This window comes from Passer domesticus, unplaced genomic scaffold (genome assembly GCF_036417665.1).
Source record: "Passer domesticus isolate bPasDom1 unplaced genomic scaffold, bPasDom1.hap1 HAP1_SCAFFOLD_51, whole genome shotgun sequence".
Classification (NCBI taxonomy): domain Eukaryota; kingdom Metazoa; phylum Chordata; class Aves; order Passeriformes; family Passeridae; genus Passer; species Passer domesticus.
The window spans coordinates 1,192,911-1,209,604 of record NW_026990161.1 but is presented as its reverse complement, the minus strand read 5'-3'; the positions used below and the strand labels follow the sequence as shown (position 1 = coordinate 1,209,604).

The following is a 16,694-nucleotide window of genomic DNA, read 5'->3' as shown; positions in this document are numbered from 1 at the left end:
CAAGGTCCTCCAGACAAACCTTCCCCTGCCATCAGCCCTGGCACAAGCTGCAGAGCCCCAGGAAGGTTCAGCACAGACCATTCCCCATCTGATGGGCACTGGTTACCACCAAGCAAAACCTGACCCAGACCTGAGTCCCCTGAAGGACACAGCAGGACCCTGATCTCATCCCACTGAGTCCTGGGAGAACAAGGAACACAAGGAGCTTCTTGAGTGGCCTGAGATTGACTTTGGAAGAGAGCAAAGCCATCCTGCCGTGCGCTCAAGAGGTGCCCTTTGCTGGTGGAGCTGCTGTGCTGGAACCCAGCTGTGTCCCAGCAGTGCCCATGGCCTGTCCCTGCCTGAGGGCACAGCACGGACATGCAGCAGGACAGTGACCAAGCTGCCAGAGCACTCCGGCCTTGCACCCACAGCAGGGCTGGGAAAGAGAGTGTGGGCCTCTGGAAAGGGAGGTCCATTCAGCAGCTCTGACAGGACCAATTGCTGCTGCTCCCTGGGAGTGCTGCTGTCCTGGGACTCTTCCCTTTCTCCCCCATAACGTCATGCAGGTCTCAGAGTTGGGATCCCAGAAAAAGAAGGCACTGCAAGGTCATTTATTTTGTTCAAAGAAAGCAATGGTGCAAATCCTGGTTGACAGAGCTTCTGGATCAAATTCAAGAGGCAGATAGGGAATTAAGCAAGGAATGAATAAAAACATTTAATGGAGGACAACATTATGGCAAGAAGAACCCATAGGCATCACCAAAGACCTGAGAAGGCAGACTGGGCCAGTCATGAGTTCCATTCTGAAAACTATGCAGCAGAAAACAAACACTTTTTTGCTTCTGAAAAGTATCCAGTCACCTTTTTCCTCAGGGCATCCTTAAGCTCCTGGTTCCTCAGGCTGTAGATGAGGGGGTTCAGGACTGGAGGAAACACTGAGTACAGAACTGACAGGGCCAGATCCAGGGATGGGGAGGAGATGGAGAGGGGCTTCAGGTAGGCAAAAAAGCCGGTGCTGAGAAACAGAGAGACCACAGCCAGGTGAGGGAGGCAGGTGGAAAAGGCTTTGTGCCGGCCCTGCTCAGAGGGGATCCTCAGCACGGCCCTGAAGATCTGCACATAGGAGAAAACAATGAACACAAAACAAGCAAATAAGAGAAAAGCACAAACTATGAGAAGCCCAAGCTCCCTAAGGTAGGATTTGGAGCAGGAGAGCTTGAGGATCTGTGGCACTTCACAGAAGAATTGGCCCAGGGCATTGCCATGGCAAAGGGGCAGGGAAAATGTATTGGCTGTGTGCAGCAGAGAATAGGGAAAGGCACTGGCCCAGGCAGCTGCTGCCATGTGGGCACAAGCTCTGCTGCCCAGGAGGGTCCCATAGTGCAGGGGTTTGCAGATGGACACGTAGCGGTCATACAACATGACGGTGAGAAGGGCAAGCTCTGATCCAAAGGAAAAAAAATCAGAAAAACCTGAGCAGCACATCCTGCATAGGAGATGGTTGTGGTGTCCCAGAGGGTATTGTGCATGGCTTTGGGGACAGTGGTGCTTATGAAGCCCATGTCAAGAATAGAGAGGTTGAGCAGGAAGAAGAACATGGGTGTGTGCAGGAGGTGGCCGCAGGCTACGGCGCTGATGATGAGGCCATTGCCCAGGAGGGCAGCCAGGGAGATGCCCAGCAAGGGGCAGAAGTGCAGGAGCTGCAGCTGCCGCGTGTCTGCCAATGCCAGCAGGAGGAAGTGGCTGATGGAGCTGCTGTTGGACATTTGCTGTGGCTGCACATGGGAACCTGTTCATGGGTAAAGGACAGTGAACAGTTAGAGGAGATGTATGTAACCAAAATCAAAGCCATTTCCCATACACCCTCCTCTGTAACACACAAGGACAGGCTTCTCTGTTTGAGAGTTCTGAGGTTTTCTTTTAAGCTCCCCCCATGTCTCTCCTGATATTCTTGGATATCAAAACCCTCAGCATTTCTACTGCCTTCTGGTAGGACAGAGTGTGTTCCCTCAGGGAAGATGATGAGTGGAGACTGAGGAAGATGGTCTGTCACTTCATTGTGCTTGGAGTTTCTCTGGGCTTTCACTTTTCCCAAATGGGGATTGTTCACACTCCTAAGTTTTCCTTAATGGTCACCAGATATTGCTGAGAGCAGATGAATCCCCCACAGCCCAGCTCCACATTTGCAGCCAAGGACTCACATTTCTCATTTCACCAACCCAACAGCATTTTCAATGTCAGAAAACTTCTGTGCTTCCCCATCAATCTTAGAGATGCTCTAGGACAGGTTTGCCCCCTGCATTGAAGCTCCCAGCTTGGACTGAAATCTCAGGGAGACTTCCAAGTGTCCTTATGCTGGCACTGGATGAAGGGAGATGCAGCTCCTTCCCTGGCTGCACTGACAGCATTGCCCAGAGCCGGGCACTGGGCACAGCGTCACCCTGAGCCAGCTGTGCCCCCTCCCAGAGCCCCCAGGGCCGGGCAGCTGCTCCCAGCCCTGTGCTCTGCAGAGGAACTGGGCCCGGGGCTGCAGAGCTGCCCCACGGCTCTGCTGCAGCTCTGCCTGCACAGGAGGGGCTTCACGCCTTGGAGCCCCGGCCCTGAGGGCAGAGGCTTGGCTGGGGGACAGGAGGGAGGGGGCTTGTTCAGAGGGAGGGGCTGCACTGGAACGGATCCTGTGGACATCTCTAAACTCTCCCTGCCACAGCATTTCTGGATTTTGCTTTCTCTCCTTCCCTGATATTGTTTCTGCATCCTAGAGACTTTCCCCTGCAGCTGTTTCCCTGCACCTGATCTCTCCCTGCCAGCACTCTCAGACCCCAAATCTTTGTTCACTCTCCATGCCCCTACAGAACCCTGCCTGTTTTCAGGGCACTGGCTAAGGCAGGTTCTCTTTGCAGCTTGGAGAAAGGACAGCTCAGACTGAGCCTGATGGGTCCAGCAAAGATGATGCTGGTGCTGTCCATGGGCAGAGTGGCTGAAAGCACATTAGGAATCTCTTGTGAACGTACTCATCACTAAAAGTAACAGTTCAGATGTCTCAGGAACATGTCAAAATTCATAATCAAGCTTTAATATTTTGGTCCCAATCCCAGACATTCTCCAAGAGTAGGAAACTGAATAGAAACATTAGGAAATTTCCTCAATTTTATCAAAATCCTTGTCTTGGAAATGTTATACAACTGCTCAGAACCCTTCAGCATGTCAGAGCTTCATGAACATTTCACCTCCCCTGCAGCAGAAATACTCAGAGATGTACTCACAGGGTCTGCAGGCATTGGGATGTTCCAGCTTTAGGAGATCACTCAGGAGCTGCAGCTGCATTGTCCTGCAGCCAGAGGTTCCTGTGCCAAGGGCTGGCAGTGATTTTGCCCCAGGCACTTCTCAGCACCATCCCAGCCCTGACTGATTGAAGCTCTCTGTGCCTCTGGGCTGTGCCCGGGCTGGCTGCAGGCAGTGCCATCAAGAGAAATGTGCTTTTGAAGCTCTTCTTGCTTACCAGGAGCTGCCTCTGTGCCAGGAGCCCAGCCCAGCTCAGCAGCACAGACACAGCAGCAGGACTTTAATGACCCTCTGGGGCTTTGTGCTGAGGCCCTGAACATCAGTCCCTGAGAGGCAACTGAAGAAACCTCTCCAGAACTCCAAGTCAGAATCCAACTCCAAAGTTTCTTGGACTTTTGATGGGTCCCACTGAGGGACACGACTGAGAAAGTGTCCCCAGGCCCCAGGCAGAGCAGAGAACTGGAAGCACTGATGCCAGGTGGGGACAAAGAGAAGCCAAGTCTTGGTGGCCTGGGGCACAGCAGGGTCTGTGCCACCAAGGGCTGGGAGGAGACACCTTGTCCTGAGGCCCTGGGGCCTCCTGGCACAGCCCCAGCCAGGCTGGGCACTGTCAGCCCCTTGTCCTGCCCTCAGCATCCCCCCCTAGCTCACATCCCAGTGGCCTCAAGGATCTGCTGGAAGGAGTCCCTGGGGAGCCTTGCTCAGGAATGGCCCTGGGGGCTCCTGAATGCTCCCAGGACTGCAGGTTTTTCAAAGGACTTTGGGTTTGTCTTTTGGCTTAGACTCTCTGAGAGGTTTGTGCAATCATGGCCTCCAATTATCTGCTGTAATTAGTCCCTGGAGACACTTGGTCAGTAACAACACTCAGTGGGGCTCATTAATGCTTCAAGGTACTTCAGTTGTTTTAGGGTACTTGGTGTTTCCCTTTTGATACAGAGTCTGTGAGAGGTTTGTGCAATCATGGCCCCAATTATCTGCTTTAAGGAGTCCCTTGAGAGCTTTGTGCTGACACTCATTGGGGTCATTAATACTTTAAGATACTCAAGGTGTTTAAGCTACTTTGGATTTTCTCTTCCACACTGAGTTTCTGAGAAGTTTTTTGTGCAATCCTGGCAACCAGTTCCCTCCTCCAAGGAGTCCATGAGGAGCCTGTGTTGGGGATGGATCTTAGTGGGACCCATAATACTTTGAGACACTTTGGGCATTTCCTCTGATACTGACTCTTGGAATGCTTTGTGCAATCTTCTCTCAGGCCCTGAGATTCAACGCTCAGCTCCAAATACTCCACAGGGCTCATTATGATCAAGGAGTCCTGACAAACCATGCCTCTGCCTTGACTTACCTCCACTCTAGTGCAGTTCATTAGGTTTCCTTTTACAGTTATGGAGAAATATTTCAAAGATCTGCTAGGAAATATGTGTTCCTACTTTAAAGGGTGTCTCTTATTGCTGTTCTTGTTACACAAGAGGTGATTGCAGCATTCAGTGACTGATACTGATCCAGGCACTCTCCTAAGGAGCTCTGGCCTGCTCAGAGAAGCTGTGCCTTGAGGTCTGACCCAGTGTGGACAACCTTGCTCCACATTCCCCAAGCCCATTTTTCTCTCCTTACTCACCTGGGAGCTGCTTTGCTTGGAGACCCGGCTGCACACAGCCAAAGAGGATATTGCCTTCTTTAATTTTTGAAGCAATCGAAAACTCCTGAGTTTCCCCATTGAAAACAGACATCCTCCTCAAGTGTGTGCCAGCCCAAGCTGCCACCAAGACCACTGCAGACCTGCCCTGGGCCAGCTATGAGGATGGATCATCATCCCAGCCTGCACTGGGCCATTGCAAGGGACTGTTGCCATGGACACTGCAGTGACCCCACTGCTGGGTTTGGGTGCCATGGCAACCCTCATCAGTTCAGGTTTCCTTGGAAACCACCCCAAGGAGCCATTTCTGCAGCCAGGTTCCATGGCCACTTGCCTGCAGAGCTGTTGCTGTCCTTGGTGTCGGAACCCAGGACATCTCTCTGCATGCCCTGGATGTTTCAAAGCCCTGGCAGGGGCTCGGAGACCCTGGCAGGAAGCCAAAGACACCTGGAAATTCGATCTTAATTCATGGAGCAAATTGCCAACCTGATATGAAGAATTACAGGCCACAAAAGTTTAAGTGGCACAGTAGTAGGAATCACAGGGTGAAGGAAAAAATTTTTAGAGCACTGTACAGGGGGGTTTTGTATGTTGTACAGGGGGGTTTGAAATTCTATACATGGGGATCAGGGGTTCTAAGATGGAGGGATTTGGGTGTGCCCTGTCCTTCTTTCTTCTCCTTGGCATCCGTGTTCAGGATGATGTTGGCACGTGTGGATTGGTTCATGGTGAAGGTACAATTGCCAACAAGGGTGAAAAGTATTGGCAATAGAAGGTACATATCTAATACGTAGTTTTCACTATGAAAGAGACAACCGCCCCGTGGGTGGGAGAGAGTGCCCTTGGCTGTCTTGCTGATCAGACCTCGGCTGGACAGACAGAAAAAACTTCATAGATAAGAAACAATAAACTCAACTGAAGACCGAAGAAGCAAGAGTCCAGACTCCTTCTTTGAAAGCATGGCCTGCCCAGAACCACCTTTTCCCGTGCTGGGGCAGAGACGAGTAACAGCCGACCCCGGCACTCGGCTGCCACGGCAACCGTCAGGACAAAGCAGTGCCCTGGCTGTTCCAGGGACAATTGCAGTGACACTCGTTGGTGCCACCAGGTGCCATGGCAAGGGCCATGGGGACCCATTCCTTAGTTTGGTGCCATGGCAACCAATGCCCGGAGCCATTGTGATGGTTGGTGGCCATGGAATCCTGCCCTGGGCCTCTTGCTCAGGGCTGGTGTCACTGCCCAGAGCCAGAGGGGATCCCTTGCTGGGGGCTTGTGCCATGGCCACCTGCCCTGTGCCGCGCTGGCTGCTCAGGCACCAGGAACCAGCCGCAAAGGGCACTGCCAGGGCCAAAGGCCAGGTCAGCCAGACAGAAAGGGGCAGTGCTGGCACTGTTTCCATGGCAGCCCTCACTGGGGGTGACACCTGGGTCACCTGTCCTGGCAGCTGCCATGGAAAGCCCTGGCAAGGACTGAGGGCACAGACACTGGCACTGAGACACTGCTGGGCCGGGTGCTGAGCACAGGGCTGAGCATGCAGAGATGGTTTTGTTCTTGCTGAGCTGCAACAGAGCCAAGGCCTGTCCTGCCCCTCCTCCAGCCACCCTGGGCAGGGGCTGGGGCTGTGGGGAGCTTGGCAGGGGACACAGCCAGGACAGGTGACCCCAACTGACCCTGGGATACCCCAGACCACAGGACATCATGCTCAGTGTATGAAGTGCAGGGAACAAGGAGGAAGGGGGGAATTTTGGAGTGAGGGTTTTTGCCTTGCCAGGTAAATCTTACGCACGAGGGGGCCCTGTTTCACCACTGGGCAGGGTCAGTACCAAAGACACAGACACCAACTTAAGGAATCCTGTAATTTATATAATTCACAGCTGCAAAGAATTACAAAAGGATAAGCTTAGCAAAGCACATAATCATTAGCAAAGAATTACAAAAGAAGCTCAGCAATCCATCCAGTCATTACTAACAAAGATTGCCTGCAGTGATTAAAGAAAGATCCACCACCAGTTACCCTCAGACTTTACCATCACCCAGATCCACACATCAGCTGGGGCAGACAAGGACTGCAGAGCCACTCCCAGACACTGGGAATTCCTGCAGGTGCCTCCACCTTTGCAGGCAAGGAGCCTCCAAGCCCGCTGTGAGAGGACACAGCTTTTGTACCGTCAAACAAACAAGCTGACATCACTGCTAGGGTGGGAACATCTGGTTTCATTCTCCTGATTGGTTTCTCCCAAAGCCTGGCCAGGGCTCAAGGAGGAATCAAGGGAGTTGACTTTGATCCTTCACCCCTAGACAAGGCCAGATGGGGCCTTGTCTGGTTTCTGAATACAGAAAGAGAAATCCATGTTTTATCAAGGAACACATTCACTGATCATGTTGTTAATAATGCTTTGTTAGTGAGTGGATACAAATATAACATTTGCTTGGAAGGCTCATCTAGAGGTGAACTTTGCCTCAGGGCCTGTTCAGGCCTTGATCCCAGCCTGTTCAGGCCTTGCTACTTGGATGGGCCCTGAAAGCTACAATGAAGTACAACCTTCATAACCATTCTTTCAATAACACAGTTTAGATTTAGATATTAGGCATAAACGCATCTCCCCTTGTGCTTCAAATAAGTGCTGTTACATTTCATTACTCTGAGCTATTCACATTCCTTTTCAAACATGCCTAAAGAGTTGCTACTATTCTCTCTTATTTATCAAATGCCTCTCTCTTCTTGAGACTGTCTCTTTTAAGACAAGTCTCAATATTCCACTTCCCAGCACAAAGCGTCACAACAACTGGAACATGGAATGTTAGCGTGCACACCAAGTGCACACACTGCAATGATGACAGACACTGCCACAAATGCAGCCTCCAATTTGGCAGCCATGAAGCCAATCCCACCAAGAATAATTTTCTTCTTTCTGCCACTCTTCTCCTGCTCTTTCTGTCAAGGTGATTGCTGACTGTTGGCCTTCAAACCCATCACTGACAGCAGTGCAACATTCCTGTCCCATGACAGCCCAGGCTCCTCCTTGGCCAGCAAGCAGATAATCCAAGGCCATGTGGTTCTGTGGAGTCCCCATTTGCGTTTGTTGGAGCCCATAGGATGTGCTACCGGACATTTTAACAGCATCATTTGCTACTTCTTCTAATAATCCATCCAGTCAACTCCACGGTACGGGGCAGCACACATGGGGCACAGGATGAACCAGAATCTTTTGCTTTCTGAAACCCAAGGCACTCCTTGGGGGGAAAATGTTCTCTGGGCTCCAGGTCTTCCTTGTGGTTGTTGCTGAAGGACCCTAAATGGTGGCCCTGCAGCCAGGAGTGGGGTAACACTGACACTGACACTGACCAAGCTCCAGCAGCCCAAGTTCTACTGGCATTGGGAGTGATGGTGAAGCACAGAAATCCTCTCACACTGTGGCCTCTGTAATTAGAACAGGCTTCGGTTTCTCCTGAAGGGAAATCTTAGTGAATCCTGTCAAACGGATCATTGTATTCCTGTGTTTTCTTGAACTGTCCCTTCATTGACAGTTACGAGTCAGAGCCCATAGACAGAGTTCTGGCTAGCCCACAGGGTGGGCCCTCCAAGGGAACCCCATTCCTCCCAACTTCAGCTGAGAGCAAACACAGAAATTAGTGACATGGAGTACTTCGGCTACCCTGATCTTGAAATTTTCAGAACCAATCATTAAATTTTGATGACTAATCCCTTGGTGAAACACCGGAGGTGTTTGTGGCAAACAAAGATTCTGGCTGACTTATCAAGGTACAACATACAGACACCAATAGTACTTTAGTGACACTGTTCTTCGTTCTTTTCGCTCAATCTCATTTGAGTAAGGAACAATAATTCTGTTGTCCATGGAGCTGGAGCCTTTTTAATTCCAGAAGAATGCCTCCAAGGTCCTTTGCTGTTCAGCTTTACCATGTTGTCTGTGGCTAACAAGGCTTGGTGGGGCCCTTTCCCCTTTGGCTGGAAGGGGGCTGGGGCCCAGTCCCTGAGGGGCACCCAGGCTCCTGGATGGAATTTGTGTGCAAGTCCCTCAGTGCCACAGCAGCATTCACAGGGAGCCCTGTGGATCAGAGCATTTTCCAAAGGGGCCACTGGGGCAAACAAGATTTGGTCTGGCAGGATGTGTAAAACAGCATCCTGTAATATCTACTTGTTCTCAAACAGAACACTTGGCTGCAGGGACATATTCCCATTGTTCCTGCCCAGGTTTCAGGATTCAGTGTTGTCTTTCCTAGGAGCTGCTCCTTCAGCTGCCTCAGGAGGCCCTTTTGGTCTCCGGGCCCTCACTCTGGCTCCATTGTTAGGACTGCTGGATCCAAACCCTTTATCTCCACAAATGGTAATGACTGGAGGTGCATCTCCATTATTCATAATCGTGCTTAAAATTGCAATATCAATAATTGTGCTACCCTGTCATGGGGTTGAATAACCCAATCTTACTGACAATTATTTAACAGAATTACTGTAATTTCTCCTTTATATTCAGCATCAATTCCTCCTTTCCTCCTGCCATGACATGAACATTTTGCAAGGCCAACCCCCACCGAGCAGTTACCAAACCAAAGTGTCCTGGAGGAATCTGAATTCCTGTCTCAGTACTGACAGCTTTCGTCTGCTTTGGATTTATCCTCATTAATTCCAATGCATGAAGGTCCAGCCCTGCAGTCTCTGGGCTGGCCCTGCCAGGGGCCATCACACCCACAACAATTTCCCAGGCAGTCCAAGTCTCACTGCCCATGGTTGTAGTTGCAAATTGGGTGCAGCTGTGCACAGCCAGGGGTTTCCATTTCCCTAGTGGGCCATTGTTAAGGACATGGAGCACAAATGGGAGATGGGTTCTCCATGGGGACAGGTTCCCATCTCCTAATTTTTCCACTGCTCTTTTAACAACCCCTTCACCCGTTCAACAAATCCTGCAGCTTGTGGATAGTCTGGTTCATGAAAAACCCTGCAGTCTTCATCACAGTATTTTTCACAGTAACAGACAAAGCATTCTGCATCACAGTATCAGCAAACCCTGTAAAATAGACAATTTTATCCCCTCCTCCTTTTTTCATTGTATACAATCTCACAAAGTTTACCTCTGACATTAGGGTCCTGGCCAATCCTTTTCTGTAGAGTGTTTGATGTTACATCCCTGAGCAGCCAAAGCTACCAAATTAGTATTGTCAGCACTATTTCACATTATTACTATTTTATACGTAGATATAGATATTGATATAGAAATATAGATATAGCTAGATAGATATAGACATACATATAAATATATATAAAAAATATATATATTAAGGCCTTATTATACTATAAATATGTACATAGTTATTTATGATATTAATATTTCACTTGCACAAATGCATGGGAGCTCAAGATTAAAACCTTCTTCTGTTGCTCCATGTGGGAGCATTCCAACAATAATCGTTCCTTCTGAAGGTGCTATTTCCAATGTACTGTTAACAAATTCATCTTTGTCTGCCCAAACCCACAAGTTCTTTTCCTTTCCCATATGCAATTTTTTGATAACTTTTAAGACATCCAGGGGTTCAGCTTCTTTTAACCAACTGCCCCACTGCTCACACAGTGCTGCGACCTCAGCCCACTCCAGAGCCAGCCAACTCCAGGGAAGGGCTTCCCATCTGGGAATTTCTGATGCCACTGATTCCTCACATTTACATTTAACAAGTGACATTTTGCTGTGATCTGGCCAGACTCTGCCAGTTTTGTTTAACCAGTGGGCAGGGTCAGCCTCAAAGACACAGACTCCAACTGAAGGAATCAGTGTCATTTACTGCAGCTCAAAGCAGCAAAGGATCACAAAAGGTGCAGCTCAGCAATGCACCCAATCATCCCCACCAAAGATTGCAGCAGTGAATAAGAAAGATCCAGCATCATTTACCCTCAGACTTCACCATCCCCCAGATCCACACAGCAGCGGGGGAAGCTGTCCCAGCCAAGGGCTGCAGAGCCACTCCTGGACACTGGGAATTCCTGCAGGTGCCTCCAGCCACAGGTGAGGCTCCAACCTCGCTGTGAGAGGGCCCAGCTCTGACAGTGCTGGATGAACAAACTGACAGCACTTCTAGTGTGGGAACATCTGGTTTCATCCTCCTCTGGGATCCCTCCCAAAGCCTGGCCAGGGCTCAAGGAGGAACCAAGGGAGGTTTGACTTTGACCATTCATCCCCAAACAAGGCCAGATGTCAGATTTCATGGCCCTGTCTGGCTTGCAAATACAAAAAGATCAATACATGTGTCACTAAGGAGTGGCTACATCTATCACAGTGCTAATGACCATGCATATTTCATCAGTGAGCACATACAGAGATAACCTTTGGTTGGAAGGCTCATCCAGAAGTCACCTTTGGCTCAGGGCCTGCTGTTCAGGCCTTGGCACTTCAGGGACAGGGTTTAGTGCTGGGCTTGGCACTGCTGGGTGACCGGCTGGACTGGATGAGCTCAGAGGTCTTTTCCAACAGAAAGGATGCTGTGATTCCATTATTATATCTGCTGCATTCAGCTAGGTCTATTTGAGCAGCATTACTTTGCTCTAAAAGTTCCCCCTTGCCCAGCTCCTGTGGCCTATGGTGGCAGCTCCTTCAGCTCCTGGTGCTAAGCTGCTCATGCTGAACGAGATGACTCGGAGAGATGAGTACAGTCCATGCAATTTCTTCTGGGACAGAGAGGAGAGGGTGTGGAAACAGGAGCATTGTTTGGTGTGGCCTCCTCTCTGTCCTTCATGCCTTTCAGTGCTTTGAACCAGCCAAGAGCTTTTTGCAAGAGTGCAATGGAGCAGCTGTTCCTGCTCCCGGCTCTGGCTCTCTCCAGTCTCTGACCTTGCTTGGCTTTGTCCCTCTTGCTGTGCCCTCTGTTCTCCCAGGCTCAGTGGCTGCTTCCCAGGACTGTAGGACTGGCACTGATCCAGTGGTTGAGACCCTCCTTGCTGTGGCCTTGGAGCTGCCTGGACACAGCAGCCTTTTCCATCTGGAAGCTCCCCATGGACAGGGAGTCTCCAGCTCCGTTCCTTGCATGACCTCCAGGAGCCCAGGGCTGCCATCTCAAGTCCCTGCTGGCACTGGGGCTCCCAGGTGCCTCAGGCTGCTGTGAAACCGCTGCACACGCCAGGGAAGAGGGGCAGGGGCTGTGATGAAAGTCAGCTCCATGTGCTGCTGCTGCTGTGGGGTCATTTGTCCAGCCCTGCCCCAGAGTCAGGGATCAGATCCAGGCCCTGCTGCTGCTCCCTCGGGATCAGCCCCAGTTTGGGTGTTGCTGTCAGGGCCAGCAGGAGCGGTGGCTGGAGCAGCAGGTGCTGACAGTGCCCCAAGCCCTGGGGCTGGAGGGGTCCCTGGGCTGGGCTGGAGGGAGCTGCCCCTTGTTCTCCCTCTGCCCCAGGCAAAGCTGGGCTGGACACAAGTGGGGCAGCACAGCCACCAGGGAGCCTGTGAGCCTCTTCCAGCCCTGGCTGCTCAGAGTTTGGGCCTTGGAGCCCCAGGTGGCCAAAGGCAGCTGCTCCTGGTCCCTCTGGGTGTGCCCCAATGTTCAGCAGTGCTGCTCCATCAGTCTGTGCCCAGCAACGGGAAAAAGCCTCAGCCCTGCAGGGCCAGGAGCTGCTGGGCTCTGCCTGAGCAGCTCAGCCAGCAGGAACGGAGGTGCTCCACATGGGAACCAGGAGAAAAGGACACTTCTTTTACAGGACATGTTTTCTATTTAAAAGAAAAAAAAGAGAAAGAAAAAAAAAGATTGGTAAAATTCTACAAGATAAAAATAAAATCCAAGTGTTAGTGAAAAAACTTCTGTAACTTTGCATTAAGACGTAAAGGATCTATTTAAAAAGAGATCTCAGTTATTTGCTTTGTGAATGTGCTGATGGCATGGATCCATCTTACTGACCTCAGCAGCCTTTTAAAAGATTTTGGGCTTTGTTCCCGATATCGTTATTTTAAATTGTGGTCAAAGCAAGAGGAAATTTGCTGTGTGCCTTTCCAGCTCCAAGGAGGACTGGGAATAAAAACTGTGTCACACCCCAAATCCTTTAGAAGATGACCTTCCTTCTCCCTCTGTTAATGAGCTGCACATTCCCTTTGAAACTGTCAGGGATTTCTTAAAGACACAAAGTCCCACTTACAGCTCTTTGCTCTGGTTTGGAAGTGCAGCAGGGCAATTCTCCATCCAGCAGCTCCAGACTGCACTGCCTCAGGAACACGGCCCACTTGCCACGTTTGGCCCACTCGTGGCACTTCTAGAGGATGAGGAAAAAGTCAAAAAGGAATGAAGAGTGGGACAGATGAAACATCCTGTGGACATCCAGGCGTTCAGCTGGGACTGTGGAGAGTTTGGGTCCTTGCCAATTGGATGTGTGTCCCCAGCTGCAATCTCTGGGCCTGCAGGAGAGTCTCACTCACCTGCCAAATCAGAAAGCTCAGGTGCTGTGCTCAGAACAGGCTCATCTGATGCAAAGCTGTCAGAGCAACGTGAGGGCAGAGCCAGCCCAGCTGTGCCCAGGGCTGAGCGCAACAGAGCCCTGGCAGAGCCCAGAGCAGCCTCAGCACCTGCAGAGCCTGGGTGCAAGGAGAGAAAGCAGAAACTGCTCGTCAGCTGAAGGCTCCTGTCCCCTTGTCCCAGCTGCCCACGGTGCCCAGGCCATGCTGGCTGTGCCCAGAGCTGTGCCCAGAGCTGCCCATCAGTGCTGCCTTTGGGAGCAGGGCAGGAGGGCAGGACATGTGCCCAGCCTGCAGCCAGCCATGGCACATGCAGCCCTCAGCAGCTGCCCAGAGCAGGATGCTCCTGTGCTCGCTGCCATCTCCCAAAAGCTCTGATCCCACCCTGCCAAGCAGACAGGCACCCACCTCATGCCATCCACGGCTGGAAGAAAAGCTGGTCCCAAACGATGTCCTCAGCCTGCTCCAAGGGCACGGCCCATCCATGCCACAGCTGCTCCAAGCACTTCCCAATCCAGACTGGACTAACCAGAATGCTTCCTCTAGGAAAACAAACGACAAATTATTGAAAAGAGGTTAGAGACAAAAAGGGAAAAGAAGAAGAAAGGTCAAAACTCTTAGCTCTGTCAGGGCCTTGAGGAAGGCCCAACCCCTGCATGCCAGGGAAAAACACACCCATGGGTGAGGGAAGTCCACACTTTCTCCCTTCCCCCTGCATTGTCCCCCCAAAATAACGGTGATCCCAAAGCAAAACAAGGGCAGTGGAGCAGCCCAAGCCCTTCCTTGCCTGCACAGCAAAGCAGCCCCAGCACAGGTTCTGGAGTCCCACCCCTGCTCCCACCACGGGGGTTTGTTTGTGTCGGGCTGGCTGCCCCAGCCCCAGCCCCAGCCCAGGGCACGGTGGGTGCTGGGGGCTGTTGGCAGGGCCAGGAGCCCACTCCCATTTTGTACCCACCCCAGCCCATTCCACCAGCCCTGCCAAAAAGCCGACTGAAGAATTAGTTGCATCTGCCCCAGCCAAGGGGGAACCTTTGCTTCCCAGCCAGGCTGGGCAATGCCCAAATCTGGGAGCATTTCCCCACGTGTGGACTCATCTGCAAATTCCCTGTGGAGTTTGGCTTTGAAGAAGGTGCCACAATCAAAGTGCATCACCTTCAACTGCTGGTGGCCAGGTTGAGGAAGAGGTTGTCATCCTTGATGTCATCCTCGCTGTCTCCAGCAGCAGCAGCCCCACCTGGTACAGCTTCTCTGGGAGCTCCTTCTCCTTCCCTAGGATCAGACCAGGCTGTCAGAGCTCTGCCCAGGGCCCCAGCTGTCAGGGAACCAGGACAAGCAAAACCTGCTTGGATGGCAGCCACCAGGGCTGGGCAGAGCAGCTCAGCTCCAGCACAAGGGCTGCATGTTCCCATCCCATGACCCTGGTGCAGTGACACGGGCTGGGTTCCTTTGCTTCTCATTGCCAAGGCAGGTGTGGAGCTGTAACTTACCAGGGCCCTGGATCAAAGTGTGCCTCTGGCTCTCTCTCTTCTTCTAGGGCAGATGAATATCCTGCATCCAAGGATGACAGAACACCTCTTCTAATGAGGGTCTGTCCAAGGAGTGCATAGATAAACACCACCCGATCAGATTTTGGCACTCTGGGGAGAGAAACCAGAAACTGCCCGTCAGCTGGAGAAGGCTCCTGTCTGCTTTGCTCCACTATTCCCTGCCCAGGCCATGCTGGATGTGCTCAGAGCTGGGCCTGAACTTTCCCATCAATTCTTGGTTTTGGGGGAGAGCAGGACATGTGCCACCTCCTCAGCAGCTGCCAGAGCGGGATGCTCCCGAGCCCGCTGCTGTCTCCCAGCACTGGTATTGCACCCATGCCCAGAGAAGAGGATCCACCTGGAGAGAGCCGTTGTGGCAGCGAGAGCTGGCCCCAGCTGAAGTTCCAGCCCCTCCTGAAAGGCATCTTCCCACAGACCATCTGGTGCAGCAGGATGCCCAGGGACCAGATGGTAGCTGGCTCGCCATAGTACCAGCCAAAGCGGGTCCATTCTGGGGGGCTGTATGATGGTGTTCCTGTGGAATACAGATGGAGTTCATCAGGGGGATGCTGCTTCTCCCAGAGCCTGGCCCCAGCATCCCTGGGCATGCAGGGGCTGCATCAGTGGCACACAGGGTGACCACTGTCCTCTCACCAGCACCTGGGACTGGTGTACAAACTCTGGGTTGGAAAAGAAGCCACTGGTGTTGGAAGAGGGCAGTGGAAGCCCTGGCTAGGCCTGACCATGACACGCAAAGGAAAAACCCACTGCGTGATGGGGAAAAACCATGCCCTCATTCTCCCTGCCTGCATTGCCCCAAACATATTATAAAGCCAAGACAAACAGGGCCAGTGGAACAGTCCAAAACCTTCCTCTTGCCTGCACACCAAACTGGCTGGGGCACAGGTTCTGGCCTCCCTCTCTGCTACCCCCACCAATGGCTGTTTTTGTCAGGCTGGCTGCCCTAGCCCAGCCCCAGTCCTGGGCAGAGTGGTGGGCAAAGCCTGCCAGCGGGGCTGGAAGATGGCTCCCCACCCAGCCCTGCTGTAAAGCAACTCAGCTGCAGATTCAGTCCCCTGAGTGGCAGCAAAAGGGAGAATCCCCGCTGCCACACCCAGCTTGGGCTGTGACATGTTGGGCCATGAGATGCCAGGAGCGGGAGCACAGCCCTGTGTAGGCTCACCTGCAAAGTGAGTGTAGGCTGTCTCTTGCAGGTAGGTGCCACAGCCAAAGTCAATCAATTTGGCCTGCCCGGTGGCCAGGTCAACCAGGATGTTCTCTGGTTTGATATCCCTGTGGAGGACCCCGCAGCTGGTGCAGTGCCGCACGGCCTCCAGCACCTGGCGGAACAGCTGCCGCGCCACCTCCTCGCGCAGGAACCCCCGTGCTTGAATGAAATGCAGGAGGTCCTGAGACTGCTCTGGCCGCTCCAGCACCATCACAATGTCACTGGGGAGCTCAAGCCACTCCAGCAGCTGGATGACACCGGGGAAGCCAGTGGACACCTTGTCCTGCAGCACAACCTCCAGGGGAGCGCTGGTGCCGTCGGGCTGTGGGAGTAGCACGATGCCATCAGTGGGGCTGATGCCGGGCCAGGGCTGGGCAACCCCTCAGCCAGCCCGGGATGCTCTGCGCCCTGCGCTGGCCCCACGCCCGCTCCCCCTCGAGACGTCCTGGCAGCTTCCACCCTGCCGGGGCTCGGCTCATCCCCGCCCGGCACGGCCCGGCTTCTCCCGCTGTCCCGGCTCACTCACCAGCTCGCTCCAGTGCTGGATGCGGTTCCGTGGCACCCTTTTGATGGCGACCTGCAAGCCAAGGGGAGCAGCGGGC

General features: G+C 52.5%; 1 long non-coding RNA gene across 3 annotated transcripts; it reads right to left on the bottom strand.

The window, feature by feature from the left end:
- Positions 1–12,436: 12,436 nt before the first annotated feature.
- Positions 12,437–16,174, bottom strand: LOC135292823 (uncharacterized). 3 transcript variants are annotated; one of them, XR_010354993.1, is made up of 6 exons: positions 16,048–16,174; positions 14,826–14,975; positions 14,491–14,607; positions 13,747–13,880; positions 13,026–13,139; positions 12,437–12,603 (listed from the first exon to the last, which is right to left on the bottom strand). It is a non-coding gene; the product is annotated as an uncharacterized LOC135292823 (long non-coding RNA). The 3 variants fall into 3 exon arrangements; XR_010354994.1 differs by lacking the exon at positions 16,048–16,174 and adding an exon at positions 15,223–15,353; XR_010354992.1 differs by lacking the exon at positions 16,048–16,174 and having other exon boundaries at positions 14,826–15,135.
- Positions 16,175–16,694: the final 520 nt, after the last annotated feature.